Source organism: Thamnophis sirtalis, unplaced genomic scaffold (assembly GCF_051295495.1).
Source record: "Thamnophis sirtalis isolate CommonGarterSnake01/CBP01778 unplaced genomic scaffold, rThaSir2_p1.2 scaffold_4, whole genome shotgun sequence".
Classification (NCBI taxonomy): Eukaryota; Metazoa; Chordata; class Lepidosauria; order Squamata; family Natricidae; genus Thamnophis; species Thamnophis sirtalis.
The window spans coordinates 95069436-95092646 of NW_028261384.1; the positions used below are offsets into that span (position 1 = coordinate 95069436).

Consider the following 23211-nt stretch of genomic DNA (forward strand, 5'->3'; position numbering starts at 1 on the left):
GGCATTGTAAATAGTGTCTTAAATACAGGACACTGCTTATCACTAATGCTGCCTAGTAAGCTTTTAGAATATCACCAGTGTAGTGACAGTGTTATGTGCAGCAATTGCAGAGTTACCCGAAGTGTCTCTGTGAAAGTGATGTAAGTGACTGAATTCAGATATTGTGCAGGGACATGTTTTCCTTAATTATGTTTAGTAAATAAACCATACTTGTAACCTTAACTTTATATGATTCCAAGGCTATATTTATACCAGCTGCTTAAGCACCTTGTGATTAACTCAGTTTTGGGGTAAGCGCAATTTGCTGAATCAAAATAATAAGGTTGGGTTTATTCATGATGCTTGTACCATGAAAGAACTAAGTTTGGCATGATGTGCAGAGACAGGAATCAGAATTTATTCTACCTGGTAAGCATGTTGTATGGATTCAGCCCAAATATTTCTGAACCAAAGTTCCCATCATCCCTCATTATTTGCCATACTTTCCGAGAATGCAGAAAGTTTTATATCTATAGCATGCAGAACACTCTTTTTAACTTCCCCGATTTAACTCCTTGGCCATCTGTGACATAGCCAAAACTGTTTTACATGGTAACTTTCTATGTGGTATCTACATCTTGGATTCTTTCAGGTAGCTATATTTATCTTAAACCAATATCAGTTTATTTTATTTTAATGCTGTTTGTCATTGTATGCCATTGTACTTCACAAAGAAGTTTAAGCTTTTAAGCCTGGTTTTAAAAGTACAATGGTTTCATTATATTAAGACACAAACAAACATTTTTGGTGTACTACAACATGTGAACCCAGTCATGCAGTTATGCAAATATGGAGGAAAGAAAAATACAGAAAGAGGTAAGTATTCTACTGGATATTAAAAGTTGCCATCAGAATATGAGATCCAAATTTTTGTATAAAAATCATCCATTGTTAGATTTGAAAAAGAGAGGATTTTAATTGTATGGAAAGAAGAAATGATTGAAAGTCTATTTTTAATGTTTGTGAAATCATTCCTGTTGGAAGTATTCACGTAATAGATTTAAGAGCCTGGATAATCCAATCTTGTTTGTGGGCACCCTGAAAATCTACCGTTGTGTTGTTATTCTTAGAACTGCTTTTTCTGGTAGGCTCTGAAAGCTGTGAACTCAAAGGATCGATTTCTTCCCCCACTCTGCCTTGAGTCATGTCGACCCAGAGACTTATCCCGTCAGTTCATGACCTGCAGATATAGGTCAGCTGTTTTCTGGATCAATTGTCAGGTCTGCTTGCCTAGGCCAACCGAAGATAGTTCCCCTTTTGCTTTATATAATTGGAAACAAGAATATGTATGCATATCACATGATCGCTCATTGCCTTTTCATTGTGTTCTTTTTCTTTTCTCATCTTCGACATGTTTCACAATAACTTATCCTGTCACCAGGCAGGAGTGTGCATATTACAGGGAGAATACAATGTGACCTCCATTAAAGTTTCCATGTTCTTATATTCTGATTCTTGTTCTGACCTGAGAGACGTGTTGTTGGGTAACCTGGGACCGTGGTTTTGTTGTGGGGACAGGCACTCTAAGTGACTTATTGTCTCTTCTACTACAGGGACCACTCTGTTGCCTTTGCTTATGTCATCCTTGTGGCATCTTCCTTCCAAACCAGAGTACTGGCAGTTTCAGCAGCTGCTGTCCCTAAATACTTTGGATTCCAATTGGATATAGTAATGGAGGGCTCAAGATAGATTGTCTTGGGCAACAGAGGGAGAGAGCATATATCAAAGTATCTGGCACACGTACACTCATAAGTTCATTTGCACATCTATTTTCACAGGCCTGTGTGTGTATTTTCTTTACACGTTGGAACAGTCCCCATAACTTCTCCACGTGCAAGATTTTTCCTATCAAAACAAAAGATCAAACCTGACTGAGATCCATGTCTGGATGCATGGACATATGCCATTTGTCTTTTGCAAGCATTGAACTGACTGGATCTGCTCACTGTGCTAAATTAAATGTGTGATTTGATTGATTTTGATGTTGTGTTCCTAGCTTTTTGGTTTTCAAGGCTCATTTTTTTCTTGTCATATTGGGTGAGGTATCAACACAGCAAGTTACAGTTGAGTAAAACCATGAGTCAGGAAATCATGGCAGGACATGAGAACCCAGTCTGTGATTTTCTACAATTTTGTAATCTAAATGTATTTGTATGTATGTGCACATGTATAAATTTCTAGGGTACCATAAGATAGCAATAACAATAGCACTTAGACTTATATATCACTGCACAGTGCTTTATAGCTCTGTCTAAGTGGTTTACATAGTCAGCATATTGCCCCAACAATTTGGGTCTTCATTTTACCAACCTCAGAAAGATGGAAGACTGAGTCAACCTTGAACTGTTCAGGATCGAACTCCTGGAGTGAGCAGTGAGTATTGCATTGTAACCACTGCAACACCATGGCATCTTTGGTAATGAAAACCGAAAGAACAGAGAATAAAAGAACAGACTGGCTTCTTTCTTCCCCATAATCAGGTCATATTTGCTGCAATTACTCATCCAAATATATAACTATAGCCAAGCATCTGTATAGCTGTGATGAACTAGATATTGTTAATGTATTATATCAAAATGTTTTATAGCCAAGTAATATGTTAAATAACATGTCCACTCAAGTGTTAATCTTATTCTCTATGTATATATTGACTGGAAAGCACATTTAAACCAAGCCATTCATATCCACATCTCAAAATACAAGTAAAGATGCAGAGTGAGAAAAGTACTTCTCCAAAAAGCGGAATGGAATTTATTTTCCCTTGTTTGTGGTGCATTTTTTTTAAAATCAGGAGCAATTAAACATATATAGTAAGTAGCCTTTAGATTCTGTCAGCTACATTGCCATCCTTGTAACTCATAAACCATACATCAAGTCATATCTATTTATATAATCAAATTTTTATGGCAATTCATCTTATATAAAGTGATTTGACGGTGTACTACAATTCAATAAAACAATAAATTTATCTGTCTACTTGTAGAGTATATTTGTTCTTATGCTAAGTAGACACCAATTTTGGCAATTATAATTTGACTTTAACTATTAGACTAGAATCCTTCTGGATCTATGAAAACCAAACTCTTTTTGTAAACAGAGGATGTTTAAAATCCATATGGCTAGAGAATAGTGATTCCCAGATAATATGCTGAGGCATACAGTGTGTCACTGTAAAATTGCTAGGGTGCTGTTAGTTAATAACAATAACAATGATGAAATATTTTTGATAATTTGAAAACATTTGTACTACTCAGTGAGTAGAATTCTTCATGTTTCTCTCCACATTGGTTGCTCTCAGTTTCATTCCTTACAGTAAGCCTATATCTGAGGTATTTAATTTTGCCATCCTCAGCATTGGCTGATATTTTAAGTTAGTTGCTTCCAGAATAATTGGCACCATTCTGTAAAGTTAATAATGGTTATTGGCTTATCACCTGAATTAAGCAATCATAACTTGTTCAATGAACACTATTTTAAGACAGAGATCTTATTCTATATTTTATAATGTGATCTTATCTTACTGTATATGGTACAACTCCAGTGACTATAATTTATAATCCATGATTTAGGACTTAGCACCACTTGGTAAACTCACTTGGTAAACCTTTTATTCATCTAATCTGTTATGCAATCTAATATCATCTCTTCAAGGTTTCAGAAGACACTTACTTGGGAATGTTGGAGACTGAACCAGGTCTTTTGATACGGAAAGCAAATGGATAACCATTTTGCTTCAACTTGAAAGGATGTACTCCTTTGACACACATCTTTTATATTTTATATATGACAGAAACAGTAAGAGGACTTCTCCACAATTTTTTTATATCAGAATGTTTTCAGGGGGAGAGGAATTTGCCCTCTTATCATTTGTGGTGATTCACAAATTTGGTCTATTTTCCTTGTCTGGCGTACAATCCTGTGCAATACATACTTTACAGATGCATGTTCCTAGTTTATTTAGGTTTAAATTATGCGTGTAGTAAAAATATTTTTCTTGGTGTTATTCATGAAAATTTCATGTGTAATATACTGTACATATCTGGAAAACTGTTTTGATAGCTAAAAGCTGTTTCTGAAATAATGGAGTGTGAATGAAATAGGAGTGGGGAAACCAAGGTTGTAATCTTCCCTCAGTCATGGAAACTCACTGGGTGACCTTTGGCCAATCAATGTCTGTCTCGGCCTAACCCATTTCACAGAGTTGTAGCTGTGGAGAAAATTAGTCAGGAGTACTATATATGTATGGCTCTTTGAAAGATAGCAGCTAAATAAATATTGGCTTCTGCAAATTGCATTTAGTGTAGCTTTTATTCAGATCTTTTTTATTTGTTTTTTATTGTTATTCATGTAAATAATAAGTTAACAGTATGAATATCTCTTATATTATTTTGATTTTAAGCTGGGAAAGCATTTAAAAAGCCTGGGTACTGAATTTTTAGCATTTTTGAATAGAACCGCAAGTAAATAAATATGATCTCTAGAGAAAGTCACCTAAAATGGTAATTATACTGCTAATTTTAGATTTGGCTATTGTTATTTCATTTCATTGGTTCATTTTGATGTGTGTTTATTCCTTATAATGTATTAATTTTACAACAGAAAGCAGTAGAAAGAAATAAGCAGACGTCCTTCAGTTCAGTTCTGGCACAAGTGAATGAACTAGCTGATGCAGAAACACACTATAAGATTAGTTACAGTCTTACACTGCAAGCCATGTAACACAAGTGTTGCCATGTTCTTAGATTTAGCCACTGGATATGTTCTTCATAATAGCTAAATCAAAAGCCTGTGACAAGCTTTAGATAAGATACTGGTAAAAAAAAACACTAAAATTTTGGCTGGGTCTATAATATGTCATTTAATTTATTAATAGGATTTGGTGCATGAAATTTGCTGGTTTCTATGGTGGAATATAGTCCAGACTCTAAGGAGGGACAGACTCTGTCCTAGAAGTCAGTGGAGCTTGGAATGGAGGTAGTGGGAGGGCAAAGAGGAACACACCCACCCACCCAGCACAAAATATATCTAATAGTTGTGTAGATAGTTGCTTTATTATGACAAAATTCATAAGTAGAGGAACAACAATAAAGAACTACTAAGCTGTAAGTAACTCCACATGTTGTGCTCGGTTCTTTGGGTGTGACCATTTCTGGCCAAAAAAAAAAAAAAAAAGCCCATTCAGAAAAATGGCCTTGCAGCTACTACTGTGATATTTGCTTAATGACTGCAAATTAATTAAGGATTGCTTCAAAAAATGTGATAAACTGGGTCCAATCACTTGGGTACCTTGACTTAAGACAGTAATGATTTACAACTGGAGATCTGGTCCCATTGCAGTAGTATTTTAATCTGTGCTTTATGTAAGAAGCTAGATTCTTAAAAGTCCTAAAAAATGTCCTATTTGAAATTGAGCATGTATTCCAACACTTACTGTAGAATCCGCAAGTCTGTTTGAAAAGTCTTCCTCAAATGATAACAGCAAAAGTCGTAATCAATGGTATGGTGCTCACATATTCTGGTGTAGGTTGTTGTAGCATCACATTTATGTATGTTGCCAGCATTTTTCATCTTTGTGTCCTAGTGCATGGGATTATCATCCCAGGTATTTTGCTTTTAGTCAGTTTGGGGAAAACCCATTTATACATGCTTTTTGTAATTAGAATCAGATTCAGCATGTGATGGGAGTAGGTAGAGTTTTTAAAATAAGGATTTTTCTAATAAAGAATGACCCTCCACATTTGTGGAATTTTTTTTACTAAAGAAGACAACAAGGTTTATTTATTCTGAGTTTTAGAAGGGTAAAGGAAATCTCTGTGTAGCCTGGCCTTGTTGTTGGCCAGCTTTGTGAGGATAGGAAGGGGGAGCAGGTTATAGTAAGGATACAAAAAATTATTTTAATTAGCTATTGTGCAACTTTATTCTTGGCAGGGATGGACAGAGTAGGTATTTGTTCATCAGAACATTGAGAAATGTGTGAATGTAAGAAAAAAATATGCTTAGTGATATAGAGAAAATTTGTCATAAACTTAAAAGGCTTAAATAATAGAAAATATTATAGGAATATGAAAGTTGGTTGTTTAACGTGGTAAAATGAATGGAATGCTTGCAAATTGTTTCTTCCTGAGCAGGAAATAAGACAAGAATGTATGATATTCCTCTGATTGTTTTATGTTTTTTGTGTGAATAGGTATGTAGATCTGGTGAATGTTGTGAGTAGGAAGGTGTTATTTTTTGTAGGTAAGCTAGAGATAATGCAAAAACTAACTAATTCGGGAATGAAATAGAACAGAACTCTTAAGTGGTTTTTTCGCCTCTGGACCACGCTGTTCCAGAAGAAGGTAAATCCTCTGAATCGTAAGTACACTAAGATACCCTGGACATGGTGATTTTGCACACCCTAAATATAATTATTCTGTGTTACTGGCAGAGAATCCATATGAGTTGCACTAAATGTTAAGATAGATTGGGTAATACAAAAAGGAGTGTCGATATAAAAATGTATATATTGAAGACCAAGAAAACTAAACACTTGCAAATTTTATGCAAGTAGGAAAAAATAGAGCAAGTAAGTAAAATTTTTCCTTAATAAATATTTTTAAAAGTCAGAGAAATAAAGGAAAAGTTAATATGAGCAAATACTGGTAACATAGTGAACAATATAATTGTTAGATCATAGCCTATTACTTGATAAAATAGAAACCTGTGGGTTAAACAGCATCACCACCAGATGGATTCATTACTGGCTTACCAACTGCATTCAATATGTAGCCCTCAATGGAACTGCATCTACATGGAAGGAGGTATGCAGTGGGATACACCAGGGCTATTTTAGGCCCAGTACTCTTCAACATATTCATCAATGATTTGGACGAGGGAATAAATGGGGAACTCATCAAATTTTCAGACGACACCAAGGTAGCACGAATAGCCAACACTCCAGAAGGCAGGCTTAAGATACAGAAGGATTTTGACAGACGTGTACATTGGGCACTATCTAACAAAATAAAATTCAATGGTGAAAAAAGTAAGATTCTACTTTTAGGCAAGTAAAACAAAATGCATAGGTACAGTATATATGGTACCTTGCTCAATAGTGGTGACTGTGAGAGAAATCTTGGAGTCCTAGTAGACAATCACTTAAATGTGAAGTGGAAATACTACTTTATAATTCCTTGGTAGGCCACACTTGGAATACTACATCCAATTTTGGTCGCCACAATGTAGAAAAGATGTTGAGACTCTAGAAAGAGTGCAGAGAAAAGCAACGAAGATGATTAGGGGACTTGAGGATAAAACATAAAGAACGGTTGTTGGAACTGGATATGTCTTATGAAAAGAAGGACTAGGGATGACATGATAGCAGTGTTCCAATAATTCAGGTGTTGCCACAAAAAAGAGGGAGTCAAACTATTCTCCAAAGCACCTGAGGGTAGAACAAGAAGCAATGGGTGGAAACTAACCAAGGGGGGAAGCAACTTAAAACTGAGGAGAAATTTCCTGAGTTAGAACAATTAATCAGTGGAACAACTTCCCTCCTGAAGTTTTGAATGCTCCATCACTGGAAGTTTTTAAGAAGATGTTGGCTAACGATTTGTCTGAAGTGGTAGTAGGGTTTCCTGTCTAAGCAGGGGGTTGGACTAGAAGATCTCTAAGGTCCCTTCCAACTCTGTTATGGTGTTTTGTTCTGTTCCGTTCCATTCCCATTCTCAATTCCGTTCTATTCCCATTCCCATTCCCCATTCTATTCTATTCTATCCTATTTTATTCTATTCTAATATGCGGTCTTGTGAGACATGATTGTTTATTGAAAGTGAAAGTGGTTGGGGATAAGAGCTTGCCTACATCCATATACAAATAAAAGATGTATCAAAAGAAGCATAAAAATTAATTGAATGCAATGGGAATGGAGAACGTAAGTATGTAATAAAACAAGAGATCAGATTGAGAATGAATGAATGGGGAATGAACTGTTTTCAGACTGAAACCAATAGCGTTTTGAACATGCAGAAAATAAACGAATAAAATAAAATATTAAAGTAAGTAAATATGCTTTTATAAGCCATATGCAAAGTTCAAAAGCAAAAAAATATATGTTTAAATGTGTTAGCAAATGCAGTTGTCCTGTAATCCATTTTTGCAAATGCTATTGTCTGCCAGCACATCTGCAAGACCAGCCAATATATATTTATACCTATACTCACTACTGTCTTCCTGTTACTCACATGCACATCCTGACTAGACAACCCCCCCCCCCCTTTTGTGTTTGGGGAGTAATGGACTTGTACTATCCTTACCTACTGTAAAGTGTTTTCCACATTAAGCTAAGTAGGGCAGAATCCTCACACAAGTCAATTAGCACTGTTATCTGATGTGCTATCCTTTTCTTCTCATCCAGATAGGTGCTGACTGATAATTTAGATCAATCTACAAATGTGATGCTAAAGGAAGAAAAGTGGGAAATGGGTGGGAATGGTAAGTCGTTTGAGTAAGATGCGTATAGAACTTAAACATTGGGAAGAGTTCTAATTGAATTTCTTGTGTTAAGACTAGATCTTAGGCCATCCATTGCAGCCTTGTCTTGGAAATTTGGGTATACAAGTGGTAACCCAGTTAAGAATCAGTTCCATTCCTAAGTTTGCTTTTAACTTAAATCTGTATGTACGATTGGAATTCATAAATGGGCTGCTTATTTCTAAAATGGCAGATGGCATTCCCCTTCCTTGAGCTGACAAACCTCTGAAGCTATGCCATGTTTTCTTGAATTGCTGAAAACAGACTGTATATTAAAAGCATGGAGCTTCAGCAGTTCATGAAAACATTGTGTGGCTGCTGCAGTTCATTAGCTCAAAGAAGGAAAATGTCCGCCATATTTAGAAATAGGCAGCCCATTTTAAAGTATGAGTTGTCCATAAATCAGACATTCTTAGCCCGAGGATTGCCTCATATAGCTCATCACGTGAAGCTTAATCATCTTTTAAATAAATTATAATCTTTCAAATGTTTGGCTTGTTTCCATCTCCTGCAATTTGAGTTTCTTTAATGTGTAGTGACACTTATTCACAGGATTGTTTCAGAATATGGAAGAAAAAGATTTTACAGTCTAAAACAGCCTTCTCCAACTTGATATGCTCCAAACATAGTCAGACTAAAGCCTCAAGCTATTATGACCCTAGAATTTCTGAATTTAATTCATTCCCCCTCCAAGGGATTTACAAATTGAGGTTTTTATGATATATTCTAGAATTTTCCCAGTATTAATGTCAGACCAACTGATTTATAGTTTGCTGAATCATCTTTCCTCCCATTTTTTTAATACACCTCTTTTCCTCTTAATTTCTCCTTTCATAGGATCCAACTTACCGTTGTACTGGGTTTGTTAAGACCTTTTTTAAAAAGTCCAGTTTAAGTGTTTAACCTTTGCTTGTTTTTTTTCCTTTTAGAATCAAGACACTAGTATTGCAGTCATTCTCTCCCTGTGTTTTTGTTACTTCCATTTCTCAACTGTTTCCTTTATTAATTAATATATAATCAGACATTGTTGATACTTTTGTGATTCCCCCCCCCCATTCTCTAAAAGAGAAATGTCAGTAAAATAATTCAGGAATTTACTGGAAGAGACACACTTGGAAACATTTGTCTCCCAGCAGATGTTGGGGTAATTAAATTCTCCCATCACTATGACTTCATGCCTTTTTAAAAAAATATTTGCAATTTGCTTTTGGAAGGCATCATCCACATCTCTTGGGTTGGGAGGGTGATAGCAGACACCAATAGCAGTATTGCTTTTATTTATTCCTCTGCTTAATTTAATCCAAATGCTTTCTCAGTTTTGCCAAATTCTTTTATGTGCGTTTCTAAAGAATGGATATTTTTAACATAGTTCTATTTATCCTCCCTTTCTTTTCCTTTTGAACAAATAGAGTCCTTCAGTTATTATATTCCACTCATTAGAGTCATGCTATCAGATAATCTTTTTATAGTTGTTTTTATATTTCTATGTTTATTGTATTATAAACCATCCAGAGTCATCATGGTCCATGAGATTGGTACAATATAAATTTAATAAACAAACAAACATACTTGCTAGATGGTATTAATTGAAACTCATCTAACTTATTTTCTATTCCCTAAACATTTATGTATGGATAGGAAATACCATAAACTTTATGAACCAATATTCCTTCTGATATTTCTTTAAAAGACTTTCTTTCAACAACTTTTCTGCAGTGGTTTTTAGAGTGCAAAACTTTTCTTTTATTCAGTTTAAAACTATTCTCATGAATCATGACATGTTTTGACCAAATGTGTATTTTTACCCGTTCTTAGGAGGTGCAACTCATTCCGTAGTTCATCATCTAAATATTTTCAACCATGATCCCAAAGCAACATTTTTTCCAATATTTTGTAGCCAACCTATTATTGGTTTTCTTTTTTCTCTTAGTCCTTTTACATGGACTGGAAATCTGAATGAGAAAATCACCTGAGCTCCCAGGAACTTTAGCTCTCAGAGTTTTGCCACACAAATATGTAACATTGGATCATTTTCCTCAATGAATAAATAAACAAGTGTAATACTTTTGACTCATTTGTTTAGTTGGGTTTTCTTTATGTGGTTTCAGGACTTACATGGGGAACAGATCACATTTTAGGTCATATTTATGCAGCAATACAAATATACAAAAGGGTTCAGAAACTTTAAAGCACTAGGATACCTATTTCCTTCATGCTATTAACATATCAGGCTTCTTTGTGTTACTCTGATGGAATTGGCATCAAGATCTCTTTCCGCCTTAACATTTAATGATGTGAGTTCTTCTTCTGGTAAGTGTATGATGCAATCTGTAGAGGCATTTTTGCACGTGAGGCTTGAAAGTGACTTGTGCTTAAATTGGTGCTCAAAGAGAACATGCAATTTGATTCCCTTTCAGTTATCTGTCACTTTTTCTGAGTGTTAATGTCATGAGTGCAAGCAGTCTTGGTCTTCAAGATGCCACTGGACTTGCAGCTGCTCTTCTAGTTTGTCACCTCTCTTCTGAATCTTTTTTCTGGTTTGTCAGCATTGTTCTTGAACTGCGTATTAGGCTGGGTATGTTCCATATTTAAGTAAAGATTCTGTAACTATGCACTCTGGATTTTACACTCCTTTAAATATAGTTGTTTTTCCTCAGTTGTATAAATCATCAGATTGGCATGGGTTCTCTTTTCCTTTCTCCTGATGAGTTCCCTGCTTTTTGTAAGTCATGGGAAAGGGCAGAGAAGCTATGCAGGCTTTGGAGCCGGCTTGAAAATTTTATTCACTGCTGCTTTGGGTTCTTCATTTCAGTAAGCATTGCCCATGTTGATTTTGAAGCACATTTTTCCGGTGTAAGAGTTGGAAACTGACTTTAAAAATACACACAGAAGAGAAAAACAACGTAAGCCAAGCTAACCATTAAAAAAATACTGTATCCAAAATTGATCGTAGGCTGGGATTTTTATTTAATAAAATTTAATAAGTTAAGTCACAGCTCATACAATTTGCAAATTTTCAAACTTTACAGAATCTTAATCAGTTAAGATATAAAAAAAAAGAGCTGGTAGGGGAAAGGGAACAAAATAAGACTTTAATATCAAATTCCATGGTTGATGTTTAAATTGAGTGGTGATATTTTCAAGAAACTAAATTCTGTACCTTGCATTATCCTTTCGACTGCATAACATAATTGTCCTGGAACCCTGAGAAGTGATGTTGAATCTGCCACTTTTCAGTTTCATTACATTTCTGGGCAAAAGATAATATTCAGTTCTGTATTAGTTTGCGTTAAAAAAAAGACATCAAATCCCAAACCAATTTCCATATCCATTTCCCCTAACACTATGTACACTTTTAAGATTATATCTCAGTAAGGGAATGTGAATTAAATAGGTTTGCAAAATAAATGAATATCTTACCTATGCCCACAATACTAGGTTTTAGAGGCTCTTTTATTATCAGGAGAGAATGTAAATAACTAGTGATCTCTAACTGGATTTTTCTTCACTTGATTCCATTGGATTTCTTTATTGTTTCTCTGATAATTAAACAAATGGTTTGTTTCCTATAAAGCATCCTCTTACCTGATCTACTTTAGGACTCTGGGAGGGTGACTTGTGGCAATGGTTAATTCAGAAAATACCTTATGTTGTATGTTTTTTTGCATCATGTTACTGGGATTCAAAGTCATGCATGCTATTTGTTGGATGTGTCAGGGAAATATTTTGGCTAGGCAATGAGCATTTGGGCTTGGGCAATGGGCATTTGATAAAAGAAGAAAGTGGACCATCTGAAATAAAATGTATTCTAGTTTTCTTAAACTCTTCCTTTTGATTTCCAAACTCAATCCTTTCACTTATCATTCAGTTTTAAAGCAATAATTTTTGTTTAGATTTTAATTTGTTGGAAATTGGTGGCAACTGAGAAAGTATTCTTAGGATTGGGTAAAAAAACTTAAGAGAGTTTCAGATTGTATATCCATGCTTTAAACACTATTTTAATACAGGCAGACATCTCTGCTTTAACTTTAACAGGTTTTCATGCATTATTTGGGTATCTTCAGGTATTTTTTGAGTTTCTCATATTTTTATCATTATGAAGAAAGACAGTTATGGTATGAATAGGACTGGATTCAGGATTTTGGAATTTAAAAAAGAACTCATATCTCACATACCTGAGTTCAATTTTTAAAATATTCCTCATATTTCTTTGGAGGAATAAGTTATTTCAGGTTTTTTTTTAAAAATGGTCTTTTTATGCAGTTCTCTGTGATAAGAGGTCAGGTCCACTTTTTTTTTAAAAAAAAGAGAATATACTGTGATTTGTTCCACTTGGGCTTAATATCTTGTGCAAACTGTGATGGTTATCATCACACTTTAAATTGTAGTTATATTACCATAGTTTAATGTGATGTGTGAATCAGGGAAAGAAAAAAGCTGAATGAGGAGGGATGTGTAAGCTGTACAGAATGATAATTAAGATTTTGCTCAGAGATGCTCACCAGTGATTCCCCATAGAATGAAAGATCATGAAGATTAGCTCTCAACCTCTTATTTCTCTCCTAATCAGAAGACCACATAAACAATAGGCACTAACTTAGTGCCTCAGATATGCTAGAATACTATTTCTAGATTTTCTAACTAAGCAATTCCTCAAATTCCCTATTATTATGACTACTGCTCATTCTGGACGGCATTTAGGTTCCCATTATATCTGGAGGACACCAGCTGTGCAGATGTTTGTGCTTAGAGCTCTTAGGGTCAAAGGGCAAGTTTAGCTCTCATCTGTCATGCCCTTTTGACTATTCTTTTCATTTCCTCTTAATAAAAAATAGTTGCCATTCAATTTTACAATGTCACAATATTGTTAATCTCATTACAAAGCTTTTGTTTTAAAAGATAGCATACAATAGTTTAAAATAAAGTACAATGAAATAAACACTTCTGAGTGAAAATAAAAATATTGATTCAGGCTTTTATATTTGATGTGTGTCCTTCTGATAGGGAAGATAAAGAGAATATCCATCTTTGATCATTTGAACTGAAATTCCTTGTTGAACGTTTTGGAAGTTATTAATTTTGGACTTTATAAGATAGGTAAGATCTATTTATACTTCATAGAAAGCACAAATAATTGTTGATGGAAATGTACCAAAACCCTGTGAATTACACAAAGTAACAAGACAGGTATGCCCACTATTTCGTCTTTGGTTTATTTAAGTTTTTGAAATGCTGACTAGAGATATACAACATCTCAATAAGATGAGAGGAGTTGGGAGTAAAATTTAGTGGGGGAAACCCTTGTGTATTAAGGGCTTTTGCTGATGACTTTGGTACTGGAAAATCCTTTAAAAGGAATTGAAATATTAATGGACAGATTAAAAGAATTTGATATTTTAGTAGGTTTCAGGATTAATGAATAGAAAATGAAGATGTTAATAAAAGTGTGAAATTAAGAGATGAATAAAGCAGTTTTAAATTTTTAAAGGTAATCTCTGGATATTGCTATGATAGACATAAATTGTATACTATTTAAAAGTAACTGTTAAAATGTAGAAAATAATAATAAAAATGTACTAATGTGGAAAAATGTATAACTCATTGCTGGGAAGAATTTCTCTGATAAAAATGAGTATCTTGCCAGAGTGATGTGTTTGTTTCAGAAAATGCCTGTTTTGGCATCTGATGCACCTTTTAAAGAGTGGCATATATGATGTTACAAGATGCAAAAACAAGAGGAAAATTGGCTCTACTTGATTTGAAATTATATTTTACAGCCTACTGTATGGAACTTTGAATGAAAGTAGTTGCTGAGAAACATATTGCTTTTGGAGGTAGAAAAATATGACATGAGATTTAGGTGAAATGGATGTTTGTGATACAATAAGGGCAAGATTAATGTGGATTTTACAAATCATTATGTTAAATGTGCCTTATTGAGAATATATAACAGATACAAACCCAGATTGCGTCTGAAAACACATTTGTCATTCTCAGCACAAGTAGCATTTTATATAGAAATAATAAACAAACCCAAATGGCTAACCTATCACAAGATACTAAAATTTTATACTCTGATTTCTCTTCAGATTGTATAAATCTTTCGCCTTACTAAAATTTTGTGAAGAGGAATATAATATAAAATCGAGAAATGAACTAGTGGTGGCAGACGGACATAGTTGTAAATGTTCTCTTATTTATAGTTACTAGAAAGATTTAAAGTAGACAAAATAATTTATGGTTGTAAGACTGAGTTTGAAATAGAATTGTGTAAAACTAATGAACTGATAATTTCTAAAATAAAAGTATTTTTATTGAAATTTGAAACAGAAGAACTACTCATAGAATGTACAATAAAGAACGTATGGTAAAATTTTGAAGTAATTGAAATTTATATTATTTATATTATGTAATTATCCTAAAGAGAGTTTTTATAAAATGATGTTCCATTTGTATATTTCACAGGGAAAATGCATAAAGGCATAACAGTTATGCTGGAAATGTGAATAACAAGGACATTTTATCACATTTGGTGGAAATGTAAAAAATGAGAAAACTCTGAATTCAAATACTTACATTGTTTCAGAAGATTTTAAAAGACTAATTCACAATTAATAAAGAAAGATTTTCTTTTGGGATTGGACAAGTAATTGGGAAAAATAGTGAAATTTTGCTTTTGTATATGATAACTGAAATGAGATTATTGTAAGAATAAAGATGGAAATATTCAGCTTTATCAATAATGGAAGAATGGTTACTAAAGATGATGGTGCTTATTGAGATGGCTAAATTGGCTCCTTTGAGGAGAGAAAAGACAATTTCTACATTTATTACTGCCTGGAAACCTCTTATAGATGTTTTGAAGCAGAAAAACGTGAAGTTCAGATTTAAAAATCCAAAATTGGACAGGATGGGCTATAGAATAAATAAAGTTATTTTCATAGAGTAAATTTCTAATTGTATTTCTAATTACTGCAAAGGTCTTATAAAGAAGGAAGCTATTTCTTTGTATCACTTCTCATTCAATAAGCTTCTTCAGTCACTTCTTTGTATCTTTTTTCCATTTTCCATTTCCTTTTTTTCTTCTTGCACTTTCTCTTTGATTTCTTTCTTTTTCTTACTTCATGTTAGTTTGTATTGATTTTTATCTTTCTTTTTTAAAAGAAACTTTAATTATAAACATATATTGTAGTTAATTTCTATGTAAGATCAAAAAAAATGTCAACGCTCTTTCCAACATATCCTCCTTATTGTGGCAGTGTTGCTTAGAAAATGCTAATAGTTAGTCCTTGACTTAGAAGAGTTAATTTAATGACTGTTTGAAGTTACAATGGCACTGACCATTACACCATCGCCATGATCATGTGATCAAATTTCAGATGCTTGGCAACTGACTCATATTTTTGATGGTTGCAGTGTTCCAAGATCATGTAATCACATTTTATAACCTACTAGTGAATGGGGAAGCCAGAATTGCTTAACAACTGTGTTACTAAACTTAACAAACCCAGTGGTTCACTTAACAATTGTGGCCCAGAAAGGTCACAAAAATAGGGCAAAACATATACTTTACTAATTTTTCACTTAGCAACAGAAATTTTGGGTGCAAATTTGGTCATACGTCAAGGACTATCTATGAATTTTTAAGAATTATATTATACAAAATATTTTTGATACTACTTAAATGTGTTTGTTTAACAAAATTTCTATATTATTGTAATTTTAAGACATCAGTAATCATAAAAACAAAATCTTACAACATATCTTTTATCCCATCAATAAACATCTCAACAGTAATAAATACTGTACCAAAAAGATGGTGCCAACATAACGTCAACTTCAAAGGCTTGATAAAAAAAATACTCTCGAGAATTTCCACAAGAATGATAGGGGGGAAAGAATGACTTTTAAAACGGTTAGACCTTAGTAATAACTTAGGTTATTAAAAATATTTTGAGGGCACATCAGTATAGGGCCATGATGGCAAACCTATGGCACACGTGCCACTGGTGGCATGTGCAGCCATCTCTGCGGGCACATGAGCCATTACCCAGATCAGTTCCACTGCGCATGCATGCATGCTTCCCGTCGGCCAGCTGATTTTTGGGTCTACTGGGAGAAGCATGCACATGCATGGGGGATGCGGTGCCCCCCACTCCCGTTTTTGGTTCCAGGAGGTTTCAGGAAGCCTGCTAGCACCAAAATCGGGGGTGGGGAGGGTGCAGCGCCCCCATCCCCATTTTGCTACTAACAGCCTCCTGCTACCAAAAACGGGGGGTGGCGAATGTGACCTCCCTCATCCCGTTTTTGGTCCCAGGAGGCTTCAGGGAGGCCTGCTAGCACCAAAATGGTCATGCATGGGGACGGGAGAGTATTGGGGGGGGGGTTGCATGTGAAAGGGTGGGGCCTTGGATTATGGCTGTCGACACACGAACACATGCTAATGCACGCGCATGCATACTTTTGGCACTTGAGGGAACCAAGGTTCGCCATCACTGGTGTAGGGCCAAAGGTGTGATTAGGTTTGTACCATGATAAATTCCAAAATGGTTAGTTGTGGGAAGATTTATCCTCTGAACTCTGAATGTCCCAATAAGCACTTACTTTGGGTTTAGCAATATTACCAAGCATTTAGCAACACTCTTCAGAATCTATCATCTTAAGAGCTTCCTATGTTTTTTAAAAATTAAACAGTGTTTTTTTTGCAACCCAAAGAAAGCTAAATTGAAGTTGTGAAGGTTGGATTTTAAAAGTTTGCTTATGATCCCGTTTGTTTTATCCCTCCACATTTATCTTATCCCTGCCAATAAATCGCAGTTGCAACTCCAAGCCCTTCCCTTGTATAGTTTTTAAAAATCTCTTAAGATTTATTATAGCCACATGGATTCTTTCAGTTGTTGGCTCCAAGTCTCTTTTGCAGCATACACTCATACCCACGCATCCAAATTTCTGCCTTTATGCCTGAATCTGGTTTTTATGCCACACTACCATATCAAACAGGGACTTCCCTGCTGCACCCCTTCAGCCACCCCTTTGCCTCCAGGTGCATCTTGACTCCCTTTCTGCTATGGACTTCGGCCATGGTTTGTTTTGCAGCTGCAAATATCCTGAGTCAGCAGGAAAAATCCATGTTGGGTGCAGGGATAGTGGGAATTGGGAGCCAGCCAGGCAGTTGCATGTTAAGAGGGTTATTTAAATGACTGGAAAAGGAACTAGTTTATCTCCTGCAGAGAGTAATTTTTTTGTTTCTTTGGGGCCTTAATTTGAATTTGGATGCTCACCAAGACTAAGCTTTTGAACCTAACTTCATCCTGGAATGTACAGAGAAGTGATAGGGATGTAGTTTTGTTTTCTGTAAAGAAGACAGGCTCTGAACATGTACAGAGCACTTTTCCTTCAAAAAACAAAAAAGCAGAACAAACTGCACACAGCTGGATGAACATATGCATCCTGGACACAACATAAAAGGTTATTTAGGCAAATTGAAGATTGGAAACATTTTTTCAGCCACGACTTGCACTTAGCTTACACAAAGTGCTGAGGAGATGAGATCATGATGCCACTAAGAGTATTCCTTTTAGGATAAGTTGAAGCCCATATGGCATTTATTTTACCTTTAACACGCCACCACCCCACCTCACACAAAAGCATAGCTTTCATAAAAATGGAATTAAAAATAAAGGGAGCTGGGAGCACTTTGGGTGATGACCAGGATATGTAGCAAGATTACAAGTTGCCATCAGCCACGAGTTGATAATCCTGACATGAAGGTTTGATTCATACATTGCACTAAATCACAAAGTTGGTTGCATCCTGGATGAAATCATTGTGATTTCAAACTCTGATTAATGGCTTGGTATGTTTTGTAAGCTTAAATTGACTCTAGAGGACAGGATGGCCTGGAGGAACGTTGTCCATGGGGTCGTGATGTGTCGGACACAACTTCGCAACTAACAACAACTTTTTGTAAATCAACCTATTCCATTATGATCAAAGAATCCATTATGAAATAAAACTTCAAATAAAATAAAACTATGTAGCATAATGTGTAAACTATATCAGTCTAGTGTTTTAAGATACTAATAGCAGGCTAAGTCAATTGCAGTTATTTTCATACCATTGTCTTGTCTATGCTACAGGGACAGTGGGCCATTCCTATAGTCATTCTCGGTTCCTTTTGAGAATTTGAGGAAAAGGCTGGCTTGATGATTGCAAGACTCAATTACAATCAAATTCAAGCTATGTTGTGGACATAGTGGAAAAGTAAACTTATTTCTTGGAGACTGTTGTATGCGTTGAATTGCTTTTTTGGCTGGTTTGCAAAACACTTCCAACTAATATAAATGGGCATTGGCTACCCGTAGTTTGCAGTTCAGAATATAGTGTTAAGTCAGCCATTGTCTTAGCAAGTTGAATAAATCAGAGCAGGCCCTAATTTATTTTTATGGGAGTATAGCATGTTATATAAATACGTTAATTTCTTTCTTGAATTTATGTATCCGCTCATCTCAGCCTTGTGACCTCTAAAAAACTAGCTCTCAATCAAAATCTCATACATGTCTGATTCCATTAACATTCTAACCCTGATGTCTAAGCTTAAACCAAATCTTTACAGAAAGCTAACAGGGTCAGGGCCATCTAGATTTGAAGGGGGATGCTGTTCCAAAGAACAAGCACCACAATAGAGAAGTCTCATTTCCTGCATCTTTTAGTTGGCATTGTTTCACAGAAGGAATATGGAGCATGCCCACCCTGTGAGATCTGTTAGAATAGACAAATTCCCATTCTATGTCCATTATAATAATCAACGATAAGTTGTATCCTGCCTACTGTAAGCTAGTCTGAAACCTGACAATTCACTTTCTTCAAGGATCTTTGGAACTGCAAGTTTATTACCCTCTCAATTTCCTTCTTCTAAAAGGAAAAGATTAAAATTGTATGAGTTCATTGAATCCAGCAATTACTTCCCGAGTTCCTGAATATTATTATGTTTACAAGTTGAATTTAAGATTAAGCAGATTGTGTGAACCGTGCTAACGTGTATAGTTGGGAAATAATGACAAGCTGCATCATTGACCTTTACAAAATTACCAGATATAGCGGTCTGCATCTTGAGGGACACTATGGTTCCTGTTGTTCTAAAGAAAGGCATAGTCTGGTAAAATGAGACTGATTGATACCAGTAAAATGAGGTGAAATGAGAATGATTGATATCTTTGTAATAATCAGATGGTGATATTTTATTTTTCAGAAACCTTGGATGAAATAAGATAATTTGAAAATTTTTGTTTGGCGTCCAGGCTAACTTCAGGATCGCAGGTGAGTAAGCTCAGATACAGTATTAATGTAACTCATTCTGTGGCTTGTTCAGCTTTAATTTAGCATGTTTGTGCTTTGTAAACCAGGTTTTGTGCTACCAAGAATCTGTTACTGTAGATGTTCTGTGTTCTAAATGACGTATTATGTCTGCATGGTGTCTGTTTCTTAGTCTGGTTTGCTTTATTGAGTTGACATCAATCTTGTAAGTCTCGATGTGCGCCCCTTCCTCTTTTATCTCAATGAGAATTAAGGGTTTAGGGTTGTCCAAGGTGTTTTTATAAATTATTTTCTATCTTGGCTTATATCTTGTTTATCTCATCATTGTCTTGCTAACGGATTTTTCCTCTGCTCTTCAAGGCCACCTTCATCACATTAGGCTAATACAACCTTATACCACCAATGTACCATCTAACTGGACCTTCCATAATTATCAATCAGCATGAATATTCTAGATCTTCACATTGGATGTCCCACAACCATTCTAACTTTGCCCCAAAATCATCAACAAAATCCTGTACTAAATCCAACTCAAATAAGTCTAGATCAGTGGTCACCAACTGGCGGTCTGTGAACCACTGGTGGTCTGTGAGAAAATTTTGATGGTATGCAAAAAAATTATTTGCATTTTTATATTGCACTAAATACTATTTACCTTTAAAAAAAATCATATTAGTGGTCCGCAGGATTAAAATTATGAATTTAGTCATCCTTGAGGTCCTAAAAGTTGGTGACCCCTGGTCTTAGATCAGAGGTATCAAGCTCAGTTCATTGAGGGCCAGATCAGCATTATGGTCACCCACAAAGGACCAGGTGGGCATGGCTGGGTGGTCATGTGACTAGATGGGCATGGACAACTCAACCTGAACTGCTCAAAATCGCTCACATTGAGGGGCACCTATGATGGGCCAGACAAAATTTTGCACTACTGATCTTGCACTACAGTAGTTTAAGCCTCTATTCTCTGTGAATTGAGGCTTGTACCAAATCTGGCCAAAGAACATTTGCAAGATGATGAGATTTTGGGGCAGCATTTGCTTTGCTTGATGCCTCCCATTGGCTTGAAAACACCTTTTACACTATTCCAGTCTCAGGACAAAGAGCATTTAAAGGCTGATGAGAGACTTCAAGCAAGGTGATTTTGCTGCCCCAAAGTCTTGTTGACTTGCAAATGCTTTTCATGCCAAGATTGGGACAGTACAAAAGCCATTTGCAAGCTGATGGAAGGCTTGAACTAAGGGATTTTGCTGCTCCAAAGCCTTGCAAACGCTTTTCATGCCATCCCAATCTTCCTCTGTGCTCAGAAGGAATGAGGGATTAGCAGCACAGCCACTGACCATGGCGTTTCCACACCAGGGAGGGGTGGTCCCAGTGAAAGGGGACTGTAAGGCTAGACAGGCAAGCGGGGCATCTGCAACTTGGTGCGGCCATCTACAACTTGGTGCGGCCATCCAGGCTGGAACATGGTCAGATTAGGATCAATCCATGCAGCTGCCCTTGAATCAGCAAAAGACCATCCCGCTGCCTCAGTCCCAGCCACTGGGCATGTACACAGGCAGTGAGCACTGGCGTTCTGTGTGAAAGGAAAGTGCTGAGAACAGTCAGCTTGTGGGGCATGACAGTCCCTATGGACGCTAGGCCCTGTGGGTGCATGCCCCATGCCCAAGAGGCAGGGTGGGGCAGCAGGGCAGCCTCTCAAGTCAGATATAAAGCTGATCATGTTCTGGCTCAGATGGCCTCCACTAGGTTGTAGAATAGATCAGCGCCCCATCCACACCAGAGCCTCCATGCTCCACTCATTGGCCTGGCTTTGCAGTCCACGAGGCTTCCCTTTCACTGGGACCACCTCCTTTTGGAAAGCAATGGCCAGGCTTCTCGGCTGCAGACCCAGACCCAAACCAAACAAGTGAAGAGCACTGTGCACATGCTCAGAGGCACCCTCGCCAGACGCCCAAGCTGAAGTGTCTGATCCACTCACCTAAGCACCGGACCAGGGTATAGCCCCTGCAGCTCACCCCAAATTCACCTCTAACCTGCTGCACCATCTAGATGCGATGGCTCGCAGCCTTGCCCAGGGATGCCCCTGGCCAAGCCCCATCTACAGGTGCTGCCTTGGAGTGCAGGGCCTAGGACAAGGCTCCGGCAGCCTTTTCTCCACCCGCAGATCAGGAAACCCAGACCAGGTTTGGTGGAACTCCTGCCTGATGGTTCAAAAGATGTGGGAGTCTACAGGCGCCAAGCATGTGCTTTCCAATAGAGGAGGAGGCTGTCCCAGTATAAAAGAAAGCACTGCCAGTCTCTTCCCCTTCCTCTCATCCCTTTCTGAGCCTGGCCTCTCAACCCGTGAGGCTTTTCTTTCATTGGGATGGCCCCAGCCCCAGCATGGAAAAGCCACTGCCGCCAGCAGCATGGCTACCAGTAGTGTTACCAAACTCTCCACATTGTCCATGTGATTTGCCCTGGAAAAAGCAAAGGGCCAACCTGTATCACCTTGGCCTGATACAGGCCAACCTGGCACTGATCTACAACTTGGGGAGTGAATGTCCCCAAGTTGTAGATACCTATCTGCTTTATATCTGATGTGCGTAGCTGTCCTGGAACCAGCGAGATAACACCCCACTTCTTTCGCCCCACCCCCTGGGCATATGCACAGGAAGCAGTGAGCGTCCATCCTAAATAGCACCAAATATAAAGACTCTAATGGACAGCAATAGTGATTATCCCACTAAAGTACAGGAAAAGGAGTTAATTAAGTGAATTGTTGAAATAACAATTAAAAAAACCTATTAAATTAAGGATAAGTGGTCATCTACTTCATGTATTTCCAGTAATTTAAATGTGCTAATTTGTGAAGAAGGCAAGTATATTGAAAATGCAACAAATATGTTTTGACATGATGTTGTTTTTTTCTTATTTTATGATTATATAATGTATTTTTAATTTCATTTTTATAAATACAAGCACTATATTTTTTTAACTGAGATTTAGATTTAAATTGGAAACTAATTTTAGATTTACATTTAAACAATATGCATGAGGAAATAGAAGGGAAACTCATCAAATTTGCAGACATCATCAAACTGGCAGGAATAGCCAACACCCCAGAAGACAACTCAAGATCTAAAAGATCTTGACATACTTAAAAACTATTCTTTGATCCAGAACAATTAACTAATTATGGGCCATTTTCAAATATTCCATTCTTGGATGGGTGATTGAGGAAATTATGGCCTTGTATGTCCAAATGTAACTGGTTAAAATTGATTTTCTGGACTTATTTCAATCAAGATTTCATCTAAGCTTTTGTACTGAGGCTCACTTGGTCACCTTGATAAGTGATGTTTA

The 23211-nt window shown here is 36.4% G+C and overlaps 1 protein-coding gene across 2 annotated transcripts in view; it reads left to right on the forward strand.

Moving 5' to 3' along the window:
- The window catches only part of THRA (thyroid hormone receptor alpha), a 151988-nt gene that overhangs the window by 25433 nt on the left and 103344 nt on the right, over positions 1–23211 (forward strand). For both annotated transcript variants that reach the window (XM_087713477.1, XM_087713476.1), the window contains exon 2: positions 19802–19869. The gene's annotated coding sequence lies outside the window, so the exon portion shown is untranslated. The remainder of the gene's footprint in view (positions 1–19801; positions 19870–23211) is intronic.